Raw genomic sequence first — 20,331 nt, forward strand, 5'->3', positions numbered from 1 at the left:
CTTAAATACCAAATTTGTGTGACAGATACAGTTAGTTTGTTCCTATCTTTTCCTTGTCACGGGGGCAGTAAATGTGTTAAATCCTCTGCTTAGAGTGCAGCTGTAATGTTTCCATTGTATAACTTATTGTGCATAAGATATACAAGAATCTAAACTCTGAATGTCACATTTTGTTCAGAAATGTCACTTTCTACTAAACGGTCTAAAAGCATAGTAGTTCTGCAGCTGGGACTGGTAAAAGTTCATAATTACAGAAGGATATCACAAAATGTTTTTCCATGTTTCACTTGTAATAGGAACATTTTTTTAAAGTTAGTAATAGCTATGTGTTGATTACAATTTCAAGTGCCCAAGTTGAAACTAAATCTGTATTTCATGGTGTGACCTTGAAAAACATTTGGGTTTAGTATCTAGAAGACAAAAGTGCTCAGTGCCAAACAAACCATAGTTTTTAAAAAAGGAAAACAATGAGAATAGCAAGAGTAGCTATAGCCTAAGATATGCTATGCTGTTGTAAGAAAAGGCATAGAAAACGCAACAAAAAAATGTCGAAGAGCAAAGGAAATCACAAAGGTAATGACTGACAGGGAAATTACTTTTACTTTGTTCTACAGTTTATCACTTACCTAACTAACTGCTGTTAGATAAAGGACACAAAACACCCTCTGTGGGGCTCATATTCAGCTCCACTTCAATCACCACTGCACTCAGTGGAGAGGAGGGTCAGAACGCTGGGGTTACTATCATCTTAAACTGTTGCAGCGAGTTTTGCTAGACAACATCTGTCTAGGACAAATATTGAAGTGCCATAGTAACGTAACTGAAATGTAGGTGGATGCAGCACAGATAATATCACTTTATTGATAAGATCAGCAAAGAACCCGTAAGTATCATAAGCTTTCCTTGTGGGGATTTATTAAATAATACAGAGTAAAATTTAATTAATGTGAACATTGAATTTAAGAGTAGAAAATTGCTTACAATGAACAACTTAGGTCTTGAAAACCACTTACTTTATACTGGCTAAAGTGTATACAATGAAAGATTAAAATAAAATCCATTCTGAGAGAAACATACTGGGGAAGTTGCAGTACTGGCACCTTCTGGATACATATAGCATGGATGAACTGTAGATCAACAGCAGTATAAGTGTGCACAGTTTTCCTTAGGATAACCTACAAAATTCTATCAGGCTAAACAAACGTGTATACATTTTGGTAATTCCAAAAGGATCAACATATACTTCAAACTGCTTTGTAATCTAGACATGAATATATAGAGGGAAAAAAAATTGCCATTTAGGTTAATAAAAGCTTGAGTACATACAGCAGAATAGCTGTTACACATATGAAAGAAAGATATGAGCGTATATAGGATATAACACTGACAACTGGCAAATGAGAACACAGATAAATTTTTAGTTTGCAGAAGTTTGTGAAATACTGGTGTCACAACTTCTGAGGGACGTGATACACATATGTGATGTTAGTAAATAATATATTTATCACCTGACTACCTAAGAAAACCAGTGCTACTTGAAACCTTTAGACTTTATAAGTTTTAAAGAGAAGGGATGTAATTCTGTAAGAGTTTGGAGAATGTATTTAACCATTAAAGATCATTTTCAGTACCTGTGAAAGTTAAGTTTCGAACTTGTTTTGGACTTTGGACATTTAATGATGTTCAGTCATTAGGTGTTGCTCTTCTAAAAGCTGTTCACCTCAGAATGGCTTTTAGATTTATGAATCTGAGGAAAGTAGACCTTAGCATTTCCATGGTTCATCTGTTTCCCTGCATTACTCTCAAGCTAAATCAATCTTCAGATTCATAAAACAAGTCTGTAAATATTAATGCCTACCAGAAGCAGTCTCACCTCGGATAACTACCATAGCAGAAGAATTCTGGGGAAGCAACATCTTTTTGAAAGTTCTTTCCAGCAAAATTAAGGTTTCCACTCCAGAGCAAGAAAAGAGAAGAAAGCACTTTTGAGAAAGTATGTAAAATGGTATGGAAGAAGAATGGAGGCTGTAAGCTGACTGGAGAAAAACAAGAAAGGACGATGGTCAAAAGGAAGGAAAAAGTGCAATGTACCAAAAAGATATGAAAGGAAAGAACACAATCAAGGAAGGGAGAAAAGAGAAGAAAGTGTACAGCAGTTACAGAAAAGAGAATGAATAACAGAAGGCTGTGGGAAAGGAGAATGAGTACAAATGAGATTATATTTCCCTTTTTACAGTTTCTGGAAAAGCATCGATGACAAAGTACGTAGTTAAATGAATGAACAAGAATATAACATGGATAAGGTATATCAGGAAAGGTCAGGGGCACATATAATCAGATTCACCAAGAGCAACAGAACGCCTAGGGCTGGTTCTTAATACCATCACACTGAGACAGCATATATTGCCTTGGATTCCTCCCTGGGGTTAAAAGAAAAAAAAAAAAAAAAAGCCTGACTTGTATTTACTGCCAATCCCTTAATTTTAATCTTTGTCATGTACCATCGCATGAAATGATGATGACTGGCATCAGGTTTCTCTGGTTTCTTACGCACTCGTTTATTTTGATTCCTTGGTTTTTTCATTTTAAGGTTTCCATTTACTTTAATTAATCTCTCCTCGGGTGGTCATGTCTCATGAGTGGTTTTTGTGTTTGGCTTTTTTTCCTTTCCTTTTTTTTTCTTAAGCAAATTTACTCACCTGGTAGATTTTCTTTTGCTTTCATGGCTTTCTTGCTTTTTCTCGAAGAAGAGAAGGAAAGATTAGAGGGGCATTGAGTACAGGCAGGAGAATTGGGCACTTGTCTTCGCAGTGATATATTTTTTTAAAAATTGGCAATCCAGGGGGATTAAAACAAGAGTGGAAAACAACAACTTCTGCCAAGACAGAGAGAGCAAGAGCGTCTATTCTTTCTTCCAGTTTCTGACATGATATGTTCAAATACCTTTCGGATACAGTATGTCAGCTTGTGTTTCACCGTCTGATATGACATAATGCAACATGACACACCAATTGTTTTGTGACAGAAATGTAAAGAAAAAGAGCGTCTCCGCTCTGCTGGTAAAGAAATCATTTTAAGTAAAGAAATAGCCAGATTTCTCCTAAACGTTAATGCATCAAAGTGTAATGGCCTTGAGAGCTTCCCCCTTCCTGGAGCTCCTGCTGCCAGGGCTGAGGGACAACCCAGCCATTGTGCAGCTCTGTGCCGTCCCCTTCCCCAGCCACGGCTGACCCCCACTCCCTGTGGGAACTGCTTTTACGTCGACAATCTCACGCTTGGCTCCAGCCTGAACTCCAGCACCAGCTCTGTTGCAGCCGGGGCCATGCCTGGCCACCGGTCCAACTCATCCAGACATGGACCAAGACATGGGTTGACTTCCCATCCTCGCCTCGGACCTGCCTCATCACTACGGACCTGGCTGGCGGTCACTGAGCTATATCTGACCTTGGCCGACATCACCGGACCCGATCCTGTCCCCGATTCACCGACTCGTGTGCCCAGCTTGACGCCATGGACTGTTGGTCAGAACTGACCCCAGACATGCCCGTTCACCTTGTTTGGGGACAGCAGGATGGGGCCCTCGCTGTGTCACCACACTCGGCTCCTCTCCCCCTTAGGGAGCAGCCGGCTGTGCCATGCCCCAACACAAAAAGAAAAGTATTCATTCAACCAGAAACAGTACTGCTCCGTTTAACCCTATGGGCCCTGCTGGTAGTTTCCAATCCTGGTATATTTTAATTGTAATCCTTTTAGTGTCAAAGCACATTTGTAGGGCCCTGGGTGAGCGGATGACCTTTAATTTTAGACATGTATTATGTGTTCAGAGTGATTAAAGGAGGAATCAAGTTCAGCTTTTAACAGCTGGAAATTTCATGCAATCAGTTTGAGTTATTATAATTTTGACGGTTTTCAGCAACAACATTTCCAGAGATCTGGAGGTTTTTGCTTCATTTTGATTTTCACTTTTATCAACTATTCTCTCTTCACCAGGTTTACCTGATCCCAGAAGGCTGCATCTGCCTTCTCAGAGGCACAAGCTCTGGCTGAAGAAATGAGCATTTTAGTAATGCAATAACTGGAAGATGTCATCACCTTCAATTGAATCTATGACTAATATCCAGATGAAAGAGATACCACCAACAGAAGGGAGGAGTACACCAAAGCAGCGTTACTTCAGTGTACTGAACTGGCAGGCCAGGAATATTTACATGTATGAACCTAGAACAGACAAAGTTTCCCACAGTACACAGCAAAACAATTTATGTGGCATATCACAACTTAGTGTACTAATTTGAACTAAGACACGTGCTCTAGAAACCCCAGCAGTTAACTCCAGGCTATGGCAGTGCCGGTATTTATACATTTACATAAGTATGAGTCCATTGGAACTTTCAGGTGAGGAAGAGAGAAAAAGAAATACAAAACAAAAAGACTGAGTTTTACTAACTCAGGTTGCTTTGTCTAGATTTGTCAAGTTTCGTTCAGTAAACCTCCCTTCTAAATAAAGCCCATGATACACTAATGCATACCTTCAGGGTAGATTTCCCAAAGAAAAAGAATTAAAATTGAAAAGTGTTGAGGAAGTACAATAAAGGAACCCAGAGCCTCCTACTGATGAGGAGGCAAAGGAAACAAAAACCTTTTTGAATATTTCAATTAATATTTTGGGGAATATGACTCCTGAATTCCAATAGCTTGAAGTCAGTGATATTTCCAACCCCTTTTTTGCAACAGAGTTTAGTTTGGCTAGTGAATTTGTGGGACATATAGGAAAGGATCTCCAAGCAGCATTTTATTTGTACTGCCTCTTCCTTGAGGAGTGAGGCAATGGGAGCAGAGTGGTAATAATCCTACGTGTAGTTACTGAGCTCATTCTGTCCCCTGTGCTCAGGTACAGAACTGCTAAGGAATTTCTATAATGAAAAATGGGGTTTGCCTTAACTGACTCTTGAAATTCTTTCAACTGGGGAATTGCAACAGTGCTATTAAAAAAAAGTTTTATTGACATGACACATTTCCTAGGATAGGCCATTAATCATTTCATGTTATTGTATCAATAGTATATTTAACATTCGAAAGTCAAGCAAAATCCTAATGATACAACTATCGGAAGGAAAAATGTAATGCTGAATCTACCTAAGTGGTGCTTCTGCTGTGACTGAGTAGCATATTCAGACTAATACCTATCAGCTGGATTTCTGCTGGATTCCTGTAACCTACCAGCCCACTCAGAAGAACTGCCTGGATGTACAATCTTGCTGTGTCCTCATCTCTGGAGTTTTCTTTCAAAATATGTGCATAAACATAGCCTTAATCATAATACTGGGCTTCTGTTTCAGCCCCAAGCAACACTGATTACTATGGTTCTATACCAAAAAAACTTAATGAGACAGCGGCTACAGGCTTTACTACTGTTTTCTGAATGATAACCTCTCCTCATTTACATGTCACTGGGAAGAGGATTCATTTTAACTTTAAAAATTTACGGAGATTTTAAACCTTTAGAAAAGCAATTTATTAATGTGTGACTAGCTTAATTAGTATCTATTACTTTTGTGGGGCCTGGCTGTTACCTCAGAAGCCTTTTTTGGCAAAATAAACAAATAAATATCATTAGCATCTTAATGAGCAGAAGGGGAGGAAAGCAATAGTATACATATAAAATGGAGGTTCAGAGATGAGGAAGTTGTCGCTGATACGGAATAGAGATTAACACAGCTGCAGACCCCAACCAGTAGTCAGCAGAGTGAACCCTGAAGAGAATGAAGAAATGCCTGATAAACACAATTCCCCCCCACCAAAATCTGACTCAGCTGAAGTACTGTCACTCTTGTGATATCCCAGCTGAAGTACTGTCATTCTTGTGATATCCCAGGTAATTGTGTTAAGGCTTGACATAGGCACAAAGAAGCTGTGGTTCCGTCCTGCTTATTATGTTCTTCCAGATCCATATTGTCTATATGAGCTTGCATTTCACTTAATGCACTGAATTTTAAAAAGCTCTGCAGAGTTTCGGTCCACTCGTGTCCCTTGTTTCAGGGTAAATCCCATATCTGCTCAGTTTGACCACTGTCAGATACGAGATCCCTGGTCATGCACACTAGACTTTCCCTCCAGCTTTCAAAGATTTTGCCATGAAAACAATTTTGTGGCAAGTGTAATATTAGGGGGTGTATAGAGAGCAGCTGGCCAACACGGGCACCTAAGCCAATTGTGAATCCCCTACCACTACCACCATTGCTTTTACACTACCTTAATTCAATCTAGAATTGAACAAAGAATATAACATACACTATAAAGGAGCAATAGAAACCAGAAAGTGACAAAAGAAAGGTGACAGGAATGAGAACTGAGATATGTTAGAAAAAAAAAAGATCAGAAAACACAAACTGCACTGAAACTCTTTTTCCTACCAAATTAAGCATGACTATCAATCTGCTGTGGTTTTGCAGGCTTAGTTTACAAATGCATTAGTTCACCATACTTCTTTCAGATTTAATAATAAAAAAAACCAACTCAAATGAGTAATAGTCAGTTTTGTTGTCTGATAATAGACTGATGGCCTTAAGCTTTCTCAAAGGAAATTCAGTTTGAATAAGGACGAAATTCGAATTGTCAGTGAAGTATCCATCCCCAAGTAATTATTTCTCACATTCATTCTAGATTCTGGTTGTACTTTGTCTTCCAAAACATCATGTTTTGAAGCTAAATCACAGAATATCCATATTAATAAAGATGTTTAATGTAAGAGCATTGTTTTTCTCACAATATTTCATGTCCCAAAAAGGTCTTTTGTAGTACCACAGGAAAAGAAGATATATGTGTGAGAAGTGTCAGAAGTATTGAAGCAAAAATAAACACTATTTTTTTTTTCTTCTGATATTTCGGCTGAGGTTTCTAAGTTCAAGTAATTAACTTATGGTTTTCTTGTGTCTTTCTGCTGCTTCTTATGTCTATGTGTCAAAATAATTTCATTAAAACACTCAGAGATGATCATTTTAATGAACTTCTGACAAGTTAATATACTCCTTGTAAAGCTGTAACTACAGGTTAGGTTTGGTTTTGATTCAGTGCCCAATACATTTACTGTTTACAGAACAGGAAAAAAATCAGGTGTAACGAATGGTGCTAAGCTGGAATAAAATAAATTGAACTCACATTTTTGGACTTCTAACTTTTCATGATCTACTGCTTTTTCAGTCAATATTTAAAATAAATACCTATCATACAAATGAGCATAAATACCTTTACCCGAGATTTAACAAGAGAAATGGCAATCATTAAAACTATGGATTGCACAGTTGGTCTTTAACAGCAAAAGTTATAGATTCTTCTGAATAGCCACTACAAGTCAAAACAAGCTGATGAGATTTAAAGAAAAAGAGCACTACTGAAATCACAGTAGAACATCACTGGAGCAAGCCGAGTCAAGGAAGCAGATTATCTAATTAATTTATGAGTTCTCAGTTCCTTATACTTGTTAGCTGCCTGAAGTAGCTTCTTCAAAGATGTCCTAAAATTAAGTAATACAGGGGATAATCAGAGGAGAAAAAAAATCTGCTTTTCACATAAGGCAGTAAGAATAGGAAGTCAGAAAAAAAATATTTAGTTTTCCTATGTATGGAAAAGAATGGGGGTGGGGTTGCTTTAGAGATATTCATTCGAGAATGTTTTCCATAAATTAACTAATTTTGAAATCACCTGTAATTGAAAGCACAGATATTTTTAGCTTTGTATAGTAAGTATAACATTGTAGAAACAGCAAAAAAGAAAATGGTATGTGATGCATCTGTTGAGTTTAGAAACAGCAAACCAAGAGGGAAAGGGTATTTTTCTCCAAAAAAATGATTCTGCCAGTTAGTGGAAATAGTTAAGTCCTAAGCAAGGTAATGAGCAGCAATGCTACTCTAAGCAACACTCTCAACATATGAAATAAATAGAAAGCAATGAAAAATAGACTATGGGTGAAGCATTCTTCCTCCAGCACACTCCATTTGAGGTGATGGCTAATCAGGAAAATCTCCAAAATTAATACTGAGTTTTGCTTTCTTTCAGTGTAATGGTGGAGATAATATGAATATAACTCCGTCTTATCAATTGACTCACCCCCTGAAAATGAACTTTTAAGCATATGGTCATACAGTCAGAAAAGCCCATATACATGACGAACATTTCTTGAACACCATGATAACAGTCTGCAATTGCATGCTAGGGCTCACACAAGTGGGTTTCCACAGCCATAATTTCAACAAATAAATTTTATCATTTGACAGTTAGTCACACAGAAACACAATGAGGATTTCCAGGAAACGTTTAAATTGTTCCACTCAGTTTTTGAACAGTGTGAATCATTTCTAATGGAGGAAGTAGGAATTTTTAAATACAGCTGATTTCTTCATTAAGAAAAATAAAATAGAAACAAAAGAGCTCAAATTCTAACAGGAAACACTGCTTACTACAGGGAAACACAACATAAAAATGGTCCACTGATTCTGGCCTATAACATGTGGAGAATATTAACAAAGCTTTAACCCATCATTCTTGCAGTGTTTTTTTGAAAACGTACCCCATCTATCCACCTCATGACAGTGATTTCCATGACTGGATTTGGTCTTACATTGCCCTAAATCCCTTTTATTTTTCTGGTGTTCCAATCTATCAACCAGGTTCCTGACATACCTCTTTTTAATACAAATGGAACAACAACACCCCCCTCCAAGATAAAGTGGTTCTTTTTTCAGAGTCCTTCACTGTGAAAAGAAATATATCGAGTATATGTTGCCTACAGAAGCCTAGCCCCCAGTAAAAGCTAATTTGAACCAAGACTGGATATCCTGACGATACTTTTGAACCCCCAAATCAATATGAAGCTGCTAAGTGCAGAGGAAGGAAATGAAGCACAGCGGTCTCTGGCTTGCTTACTGGTTTGCGTGTAACACTGCACTTGTAACTCACGCACCAGGCTAAGGTGTCTACTAGGTGGGTGATCTCCCTAGGCCTCCTATAAGACATCTGCAGAAGATTAGTTATAGTTTTGGCAGGCTGAATCACATTCTGGAGCTGTCTACCTTTCTTTATTGCCTACAGAGGGAACACGGTGCAATCAGGATCCCAACTTCGGCGCTGGAATGAAGTGTTCGTCTTGGCGTTTACTGGCTGTGCGTCAGTGCTGCCTCCATGCAGGCTTCTACCAAGTTCCACGAGACTTAGTGCAAACACAGGAATCTGCCACCATGAATGAGACCAGATGAGGATGAGCGACTATAATAACAGGCCGAAAGTATAATTAGATGGTTCCTGATGCACTGCAAATATAATAACTTGTGATACAAATTACCGGTAACTGGAGTATCACAGCGTTAGGAATATAACAAAACCCCATAATTTGTGCTCAGAGGTGTTCTCCAAAAAGAAAAGGAGGATAAAGTGAAGGTGTTGTCACTGAGAAATTTTCCCTGTGGGAACAAAAGAAAACATTGTCTAAAATGTGCCACAGAAATCCTAAAATACAAAAGGATAACATTATTGTTTAGAAAATCTTTGCCAGCATTACAGAAATTATACCAAAGTTTAAACACTAGTAGGCTTTTTTAGTCATAAATCATTACAATAAATTAGAAATGTCCAATAGCATTAAGTAAAATATGTAAATGTCAAAATCATTTGTCACAAAATCATTGTCACCATCACCAGCTGTGGTTTTTAAAGCAAACAAAAAGAAAAAATCTGACTTTTCTTAAGGAAGCACTTCAAACCTCCTTGTTTGTTTTTCATATTTCAGTGAAGATCAGGTATACGATCAACTTGAGTTACTTAAATACTTGGAATTTCTTAAATCAGCCTTGTTTTATAACTGCTCTATCCAGCTAGTTCTACAAAATTGATATTTGGAAGTGAATTCTCACCTGCCTTTTTCTTTCAAAATAGAGCACATATAAAGCTGGTATGACTAGGCAAGTTTTGACTATCTCGGCACAAATCTATATTTGTTATAGGAAGAGTGCAGAGCACATTTCAAAATCATTCGTTCATGTTCAACAGCATTTCCTGGAAGACTGTACTGCAAAAAAAAAAAAAAGATTAAGACATTGGATAAGTCTCGTTACACAATCTCCCTTTTTGTTCTTTTGGTTTTGCTCTCGAGCCTGCAGTTGGCTGTGTGTTTCGTGCTTCCACTGGGAAATGGAGTGAGTGCTCCAATCTGTATTTATATAGGATCCATACCCTTTTTATCATTTAAGCTGTTTTCATACATCCTTCTCCAGCTAGAGCAACACTGGCGAAATAATTACCACCTTCAGTCTGTTGCGGTAGTTAGACGTTACTGCCTCCTCTAATCTCCCAGCGGAGCTGCTTGTATAAGCAACTCCTAACCTGTTTCAGTTCCAATCAGTTTGATTAGCAAAATTCCACTATGTATGCTCTATTTGTTAACTTGGATAATTTGGTTAAGAAGCATACAGACAAGAAAATCCATCAGATTAGAAAAAGGAGTACCTTCTACAGGGACTATTGACATGAAGAGGAAGAAGGGCTGGGGGAGCAGCAACTGCTTCAAGCTGGTTTGTCTCCAGACAGAAGAATATATCTGCATCAAGTTAGCCTGAATGCACAATACAACACGTGTACTGGTTTATACTTTATACCAGAACAAACCTGACTTACATCAGCTGCAGGAGAGTAGACAACACCTGACCTAGCATTAAGTTAGATTTTCACAAACAGATGATACCTGATCTAGCATAACCTCTTCTGAGACAAAGTTACTCTTTCAAAAATATTTATAAATATGATCTGGCAGAAAACATTTAGATGAGTTCAGCAGAATGTCTTATCCGGACTCAGCATTTCTGGTCTGTGCTCACTGAAAGCACAGTTAATATCCCACGGAAGTGCAATCTGAGTTCTTCAAAACAGGAAAGAGTACACTCATTTCTAGATTACAAAAAGAAAATTTAAAAATGAATTTTTCTATCTGAGTAGAAATATAGCGGGGAAAAGAGAGTAAATGATCCATTTCTCAAGCTTTGTAGATGTATACAAATGGTCCTTATCTCGACCCACAAGCCTCCTGTTATATTTTCTCTCCCCTGTCCAGCTGCGGAGGGGAGTGACAGAGTGGGTTTGGTGGGCACCTCACATCCAGCCGGGTCAACCCACCACAAACATAAATGAAGAAAAAGGTAGGGAGTAACACTACTGTTTTGACATTATTTCCAAGTTAGGTGACAATCAAGCTCTAATTGGACAGAAGTATTTTAAATACTTCTACCCATTATTATGCACAAACTCCTTCTTTCTTCGACATCAGGTATATGCTAGTTTTAATCTACATATTAATTATCTGATTTTTCTATTGTACCTACAACATTTATTGGCATACAGTAACATAGTAACATAAATTATGGTTTTGATGCTGAGATTGTGAATAATGTAGAAGTGTTTCTGTAGCTAGTGTGACTTTCTTTTCTTCACAGTATTCTGGTTTACTCTGTAATTTTTTTCAGAAGATCTCTTAGCATGAGAGTAAGCAATTTTGCACCATACCTATGTCATGTTTTTCTGAATACCCATCAAGATGCTAGTGCCCTGCAGCACCTGGAAATGTGCACTGATCTTCTGCAACACTAGTTTCATCTCTTCAAGACTAAAATTGATTTTTCTCAAACTGGCATGTAAAGGTACAAAGTGTACCCAGTGATCCATAGCTCAAGTGAGTGTAACAATACCAGCCTCAGTGGTTGAAGAAGCAGTAACTTTTTAAGTCTTTGCAAGCAACAGTGCAAGAAAAAACAGACAGTAGTGAAGAATTTATCTTGTAAAATGCCAGGCAGTCAAGTTGTTTTACTGCTGCTGGAGGCTATTGTCAAAGTTGCTAAGTAAATGGTAGAAATAGTTTTCTTTAATTGGAAAGAGCTGGGATACCATGGTGATATGCTTTTTATAGCATCTCTAACATAAACAGATAAAAAAGGATTTCTAAACTCAGATTTTATCACTGCATGATTTGCCCAATTCTATAGTTCACGTGAAGGGCTCAAATCCTTCCTTTTGAACACTGAAGTAGGAGGGAAGGCATTGGAGTCTCTCCTGGCTCTCCCCCATGACATAACACTGTCTGCAAGGCCTAAGTTTATTGAAGGGAAAGCAAGTAGAAGTTAGAATACGCCTTTAAATACAAAGACTAATCAAGTCTTGCACTTGCTCAACCCTCACCAGCCATTCCCTGGCAACTCAGGCACTCCCCGCATGTAGCAGAGCAATACATATGTCTTGGAAAGGACATGCACAAGAAGCAGCATCACCAGCACCCACAGACTCCTTGCTACTCTGTTATGCCATGATGCTTCCTTAATACATGATCCAATAGCGAATGTGTGGCCTCAGATGTGATTTCACCTGTAGAGTACTTGACCTGTTAGTTAAAAAAAAAGTTAAGCAGCCTAAAGATAAGACATCACTTAACACATCTATGACTTGTTCTGGCCTTTCACAGTTTCTCTGAAGTGTGTATGAGCAACAGAATTTCTACTACTACCGAGTCCTGAAATAAAAACCTGAATATTACAAACAGTTCACATTTCTACCTGTACTGGTTCCTGCAGAGTCCAGGGCTTCAAAAAGCCTCCTTATTTAATTCTCATTGCATGTGCATAAATGAAGGAGAATTTTCACATGCCCAAGGAGAGGTGGCATATAGGTGAATAAGAGACTTTAGACATTGTAACAGCTGAAAGTAGAGATCTTTGCAGTTACAAGTGAAAAGTGACCTTTGTGATTTTAGTTCCTATCTTTTCTCATTGAATGTGATCTTTCTGTCTTTTTTCTCCTACTGGCAAATAAGGATTGTAAAAATTTAGGGCCTGACTTTCTAAAATACCTTTTAGAAGGCCATTCGAAGTGAACAGGTGTTGTGGATGCTTGGCATTTTAAAAATTCAAATGCAAACACATAAGCATATCTGAGATGTATCAGGTCCTGAACACATTTCAAACATGCAGGAAAGGACTTGGGGGTCCTACTAGTCAAGGAGTTGAACATGAGTCAGTACTGTGCTCTTGAACCAGAGAAGACCAAATGCATCCTGGGCTGTATTAACAAAAGCATAGCCAAAAACTTAAGAGAAATTATTTTTTCCCTCTATTTGGCTTTTGCAAGATTGCACCAGGAGTACCGTGTCCAGTTTGGGGCTTCCCAGTACAAGACAGACATGAATAAAGTAGAGATAGTCCAGCAGAAAGCCATCACGATCACTAGGAAGCAGGAGCACAACGTACACAGAAAGAACTGGCTTGTTCAGCCTTAAGAACAGAAGGACAAGGGGAGGATCTTAATATTATCTTCAACTACCTAACAGGAGGGTATAGAGAAGACGGAGTCAGACTCTTTTTGGAGATACGTAGTGGTTGGGCGAGAGGCAACAGACACCAGCTGTAACAATGGAAACCCCATTCAGACACTGGGAAAAATAAATTTCACAAAGACAGTGGTCAAATATTGGAACAGGGTCCCAGGGAGTCTGTGAAATCTCTGTCCTTGGAGATACTAAAAAATTTGACAAGTCATGGCCCTGCTCTAAGTGTACACTGCTTTGGGCAGGGCTGGGACCAGATGACTTTCAGTGGTGCCTTCGAACCTGTATTAGTCTATGATCCTATGATAATATCTTGACCTGGTATCTCTGAACCTGCTAAATGTAGGAGAAATTCAGTGGAGTGCTAGAGCATCTGGGAGCAGCCAGAAATTCCACTGTGGTCATGGAATATCCTGATGCTAGCAGGTTAGCTTGATATCATTAAACTGAGGTAGGTAAAATTAAAATTAATAAAAGTATGTAATTACTAAATCAGAAGTTAGAGAAACAACCATTTCTTCCCCTTTCACTACACTACACAGACTAATACCAAAATTCATCTTCTTCCTTTCACATTCATCTGATTAAGTTGTAGATGCCAACCTATGTTCTGTGCTTAGTAACACAGAGAATTGTTTCTCATCAGTCTTGTGTGCTCAAACCTGTGGTTATAAAATTCTGAGAATGCAAATGGAAAATTTGTATGAAAGCTGAGGAAATCAATGTCATTCTTACAGACATACGAAAACTATATAAACTGAACACAACTCTGAAGGCTCGGGCTATTCTGACACAAAATTTGTGCTGTTCTGTCAAAATGGTATGCAAAAGAAATGAGCTTTAGTAAAACACAAAGATTATTTCAGTTAAGATTTTCTTTCTTTAAAACTTTAATGGCATATGTACCTGCTAAAGAACAGATTATGCTAATTATATCTCTTGCTTGCAGTAACTTACCTTTTTAAATAACGCAGCTTCTGATAATCACAATTTCAATGTAACTGTTGAAGGAAATAGCTCCAGTTGTGGATATCGTTCCCAGAGTGCTTCAGGCTATAATGCCTAACAATTTTCTAATTCTATTCACAGAAAGTATAAATCAGGATTAGATTTCAGTAATTTGCCCATACTCTGACAGTGATTAGCACAGTGTGCAATACGGACCACAATCTTCAGAGAAAGTTCATACAAGTAACTGCCTCGACACAGGGATGAATTCTGTCCCTGTACCCTGGTGCAGAGCAAAGACTGAATTGTCCCTGTGACGGGGAGCATTGCTTTGAAAGAGGCCCTATCATGGCAATAGCATATCCAGATGTGCCTTTATCTCAAATGCAGAGATATTAATAGACTATCTAATTTTTACTAAAAACAGAGCTAGTAACACCGTCTTACTTTTAATTTATGGTTTGTTAGGTCTGTTTCTTAATGTGATTAATGACATATCACTACTTAAAACATGGGACATTCATCAGCAGAACTGCATGTCCTTAAAACAGGTGTTGAGGGAATTTGAGAACGTTACAATGCAAAGTTTTACTATTTCTATAGTAGTCTAAAATGACAAATTGCCAAAGAACAAAAAATGTTATAATCTTGAAACAGGAATTAATTTTTGTTAATTTATTTTGACATATTTTTCTCTAAAGTTGCGAGGCTTTCATAAATCTGTATGTGGAGGGTATGAGACTACAGATGTAAGTATGTACATAGGAAAGCTAGAAAATAAGAAAGAATTCAAATTTCAAAATTTTCCAGTGCAGAATGTGAGACAACAGGAAAATGGAACCTTTCTTAAAGCTAGAAATCAGCTTTGGTCAAGATTTGTCCTTCTTAGTGGAGAAAACATGTTTTGAATCTTGATTATTGGGAGAACAAAATAAAAGATACCAGAAAAAGAAAGAAAACCTAAAATTTAACCATATAGAATTAACAATTATGTAGAATACTGATCTAGAGCTCATTCTACGTACAATAAAAAAATAATGCAACTGACTTCTAAGCATCTCTGTAATTAGAGCATGAAAGATCAGTTCTCAAAATTAGTTAGTTATTGCAGAAAATAACTAATGAAATATCTATCCACAGAGGGCACCACTGATAAAACTGAGTAGACCAGATAAGCCAAAGGCCCTGAGGACACAGGCCCTCAAAATTCTCAGAGAAATAGAAAACAGCCTAAAAAGTAGATAGAAGCACTGAGTCTCATTGCCTAAAATGTTAAGAAAGCTATGAAATTAATTAATTAATTAGAAATAATTGAAGTAGATATTATTAATTATGACTTTTTTCTAACATCTCTGCACCTAAAAACATTCTTTATCAGATACCTTATTTTAATATTTTTCTTGTTTTACAGAAGACATCAATGACTTTTGCTTTTCTGCTCAGTTCTGTTCATTTTTTATCTTCCTTCTCTTCCCCAACCCTGATTGTCTGTCTTGCCCTGTTATTTCATCTTCTCATTCATGTACATTGTAAATTCTTTGGAGTAAAAACTTGTTTCTTTGTTATAGGTCTGCAGAGAGCCCTGCATAACCCAGCCATTATCTACAAATGGGGGGGTTAAGTGATAGCATAGAAATAAATGAATAAAAGGATGTTTATTGCATGTATATCCTAACAGAAATAGATGATTAATGTATATTACACACTGATTTTATTAATTTAGAAAAACAACAAAGGAAAAGCATCTTGGGAAACAAATCTTTAAAAAAAATTTCAACACAATCTGTTGAAGTTATCACCAGAAAAACCTCCCAGTTCTCCTTCAAAGGCAGAGTATATTCTGAAATACCAAAAAAAGAAAAAAAAAAAAAACCACTAAGCTGTACTGTCTGTCAAAAGGAGGCCTGTGAATTACGCAGTGCCTTAGCGTCCTGACCGCTGTGGAAGACTGAAGACTGAGTCTTTGGAATTGAAATTAAAGAGACATTGCAAAGTTTGACCCCAAATAAACATTTTTCATGGGTCCAATTTATTCAGAACTGGCCATTATAAAAATCTACATTCATAACAGAATGCAACTGGTTTTTTAATCATTGAGGGGCTGGTGAAGAAGTGCTAATGTCAAATATTAATAATTCCAGTCTGAAAATTCTCACCTGACTGATCACTTCCAGCCCTTGCTTCAATTCAGCTTGTGCCGGGGACCAGAGCCTGTCTGGACACTGGGCAGGTCCAGGACTAGGAAAGCAGGAGTGTCTCAGATCTGCCTTTCTTTCAGATTCATTAGACTGGACTCTTGATCAGCTAAGGGTCTGGATCTCCAGATACAGTCATTCTTACTTGTAAAACAAAGAACATAATTTTTCATACATCTGCAACTGCATTCAATATATCACAAACTGCTTTCAGAACATTGGTGAAAAACAAAACTTTAGCCAACATAACATAGCTGTCCATGTGTTTTTGTCTGCCATTTAAGAACACTTTGTCTTCCTGGATTCCTAACACAGTTTGGAAAAAAATCCCAGCGAAAAAAATCCCAGGAAAAAAAATCTGGAACTTGTAAATGGTGAAATAACAATAATAATAAGGGACATTAAAAGGAAGACTTTGAAGTGCAAGTGTAGCTACATCACTATTGTCTTTGTGGACCATGTCCACAGAGACCCTTGATCTCTGAGCCGCTTGGTATGGTGAAAATCAGGCTAGGGCTAGCTTCTTCCGAACCACATTAGTGTCACAAACCAACACAGTGGGTGGTTTTCTTTGTAGCATGATGTATGCTGGATGACTTTGATTGCTGTGCAGGAATGTTTGAGAATGACTGATACTATGCCAAGAGAGTATTGGAAAAGCTCTCAAATAGGACGTTTCACTTTTCATATCCATGTTCTTATTTCTGTTTGTTTCTAAACCTGACTTCTAATTTCATTCTCTTAAGTATTTCTAAAATAATGGTATTCCAAAATAATAATCGCTAAAACTTTTCATGGTTTGTTTTACCTCCTTAACAACTGTACTTACAAAAATGAAATTTCATCCTTATTCTCACCTCTACCTTCGAGTATTCTTCTCCTCTTTAAAAATCAACTATCTGCTAATAATATATACTTCACACAAGATGTGTTAAGTGGTCTTTTACAAATTATGTTTTATAGCGATGGATTACTGATAACAAGCCAGCCCTCTAAATCAGAATATGCTTTAACAGAGAAGTGAAAGACTACCTTTTTTGAGTAATTATAAATATAAACTTTGTATTTATCTTTATATTTCCAGTTTCAGTTATTAGAATCCTGCAGTACCTGTAAAACTGGAATAAATCTGTACCTGTTTTAGACTGAAACAAAATAAAATTGAATCAGCCAGGACAAGTAGCATAAGACACTGTCTTTCACTGGTTGACTATACCTCTTAATGCACACTTCTACCCAGAGCTGAAGTTATATCTGTCTCTCAGGGAAGTTATCCTATTTGCCCAGTTTTCCAGTTTTGACTGGCTGGAACACAAAATCTGTTGCTTTTCCAAGCCATACAACTGGAGGTTGGACATCACTGTGAGCTTTTCAAAAAGATAAGTCCTGAAGTTTGTCCATTTGTATGTGAAAAAAACACAACTTAACAGACTAATGCTTCTTTACTATTGCTCACCATCAGCATGTCTTTCTGGACAATGTCAATCACAGTACAGCACTGTGTCATTTTGCTTGGAAAAACAGAATTGAAAGCAGATTAACAAAGAAGAAGTGATCATTTTTGTTACTTTAAGTCTATTGCCCAGCTTTCATCTATTCAAGCATAGTCATGCACAGAAAAAAATAATTAGCACAATTTATTTAGGTTTTTGCATAGGATAAAAGTCACTTCTATTCATCATTGGGAAAAAACTTCTAGGAACAGAATTTGGGTTTATTTTTTTTCCTCTCCTAGTTAACTGTCTTTAAGTGTTTTTAGCAGTCCTCACGTTATTTGTCCTGGTCAACTTCTGACCAACATACTACTTCAGAAGTATTCAGGGACCTTGTTTTTAATTTTTGTTTCCAAGCAATCAAATGTATTTGTCCTCTTTATGCCATTGCTCCTTTGATTACAGACTGTCTGGTCAAGTTTTTCTCTAGCGCTACATAAGAAGTACTGTAGAGACAGCATTGTTTCTGCTTGCTAAAACATCTGTGCCATGAAAAGATATTGCCTGAGAAATGAATTAGGCGTGAATCAGTTTTTATATCCCCCTATAAAACAAATATAAAATAAATCAAATTATTGTTTAATATACTTAATTATCTTTTAATGTGTCTGAAGTCACATAGCATATGTCTTGTAAAAAAGCACTTGGTTTGGTCCTCTGAACATGTCATGTATATGCTAATGATGAGAGATGGCACAACAAGTTCTTGCCAGAGCCAGAATACACTGGAAAAAAACGAGTTCCAAAATAGAGTCCTACTCTAAAAACTGTGTTAGTACAGGCATATTTCATTTTGAAGAGGGTGCATTAATTAGAAATTCCTTTCTCTGAATACAATGAATAATCCATTTTGTTGATTAATATTTATCGTAGAATCCTTGAGGTTGGAGAGGACCTTCTGAGCTCAGCAACTGCAACCCTTCCTGCCCAAAGCAGGGTCAACTAGAGCAGGTTGCCAAGGGCCTTGGTCCAGTTTCGTTTTGAGCATCTACAAGAATGCATATTTCACAGCCCATCTGGGCGAACCTACTTGACGACCTTAACTGCAAAAAAGTTTTTTTTCTTATGTTTAATTTGGATTTCCTGTATCATGACTTGTGCCCATTACCACTCATCCTGTCACTGGGCACCATGACATCTGATTGTAGTTTTCAAAGGGACTTAATTCTAATTATAGCTTATACAGGAAAATAACTAAATAAACTAAACTGTAAATACATTCAAAAAAAAAAAAAAAAAAGTATTTGCAGTTCTGGAAAAAAGCAAAAGGTACTAATTAATCCAAAGTGTGTCTTCCCCACAACTGAATTCCTGGTTTTGGTGAACACTGGACTCTCAGAACATGATAAAGCACCTTTCAGTAATAAATTTATCAGCAAAAAGGACTTTGAAAACTAAAAGAAATAGCAGTTTATTTGTAAATAACCTACTAGTATTTGCTTGGCTCTAAACAAAAACGTGGTGTAATCCAAATTATTTTGTGGCCTAATAACACTGAGATCAGCAAATTTCTGTTACAGGAGTACACAGTCATTAAAATCTAGATTATGGGTATCACTAACTATATGTACTTTGCCTATACATACTTACACTCAGAAGTTTCTATATCTACACATGTAATATCATGTATTCAGTTGGGCAACACTTGCATTTACTAAGCTCTCCATTTTTAACAATCCTGATATAAGGAACCTGTTAAATGCCTACAATATGTTCACCTTTCACAGTGCATAATAAAGTCAAACACACTCTTACAGCTACTTCATTGCAAACATACTGGCAAAGAAATGAAATCTTTAAAGGAGTGAACTCATCTGAAGGTGATGATTGAAAGCATTTTCACATCTCAGGAAAGGAACATTTTAACACTGCTTGTCACAGATATCCTGTCAGGCCTTCATGTGTTCCAGATAACACCTTCAGTATAGTGTCTTCAAGCATCAGAGTGAACTTTTGCCATTGATTCTACTGTAAAATTAGACTAATGAAATGTACTCATGGGTTGTTGTATTCAAATGATAATTTTTGCTTGCTTCTTGCTATTCACTGGGGAAAAAACAGCTCCATATGACTCATCATGTTGTGGGAGTTCAATGCCAAGCCTGCTTGCACACAAAAGAAAATTACATAATTATACTAAATTTTGCAAATCAAAAACTTCTTTGTAATTGCCTTAAGGTTATTTTATATTCCATTTTCAGAAGATGCTTCCCTGTGTAGCTATTTGCAAGAACATTTCTTATAAAATTAATTATAGTTTCTTAAAGAATTAAGCAGGGGGTTTTGGTTCTTTTGGGTTTTTTTAATGAAAGAATCTCTCTGTTATACACATTTCTGAATT

The sequence above is a fragment of the Haliaeetus albicilla genome, chromosome 23, assembly GCF_947461875.1.
Source record: "Haliaeetus albicilla chromosome 23, bHalAlb1.1, whole genome shotgun sequence".
In the NCBI taxonomy this organism is placed as follows: Eukaryota; Metazoa; Chordata; class Aves; order Accipitriformes; family Accipitridae; genus Haliaeetus; species Haliaeetus albicilla.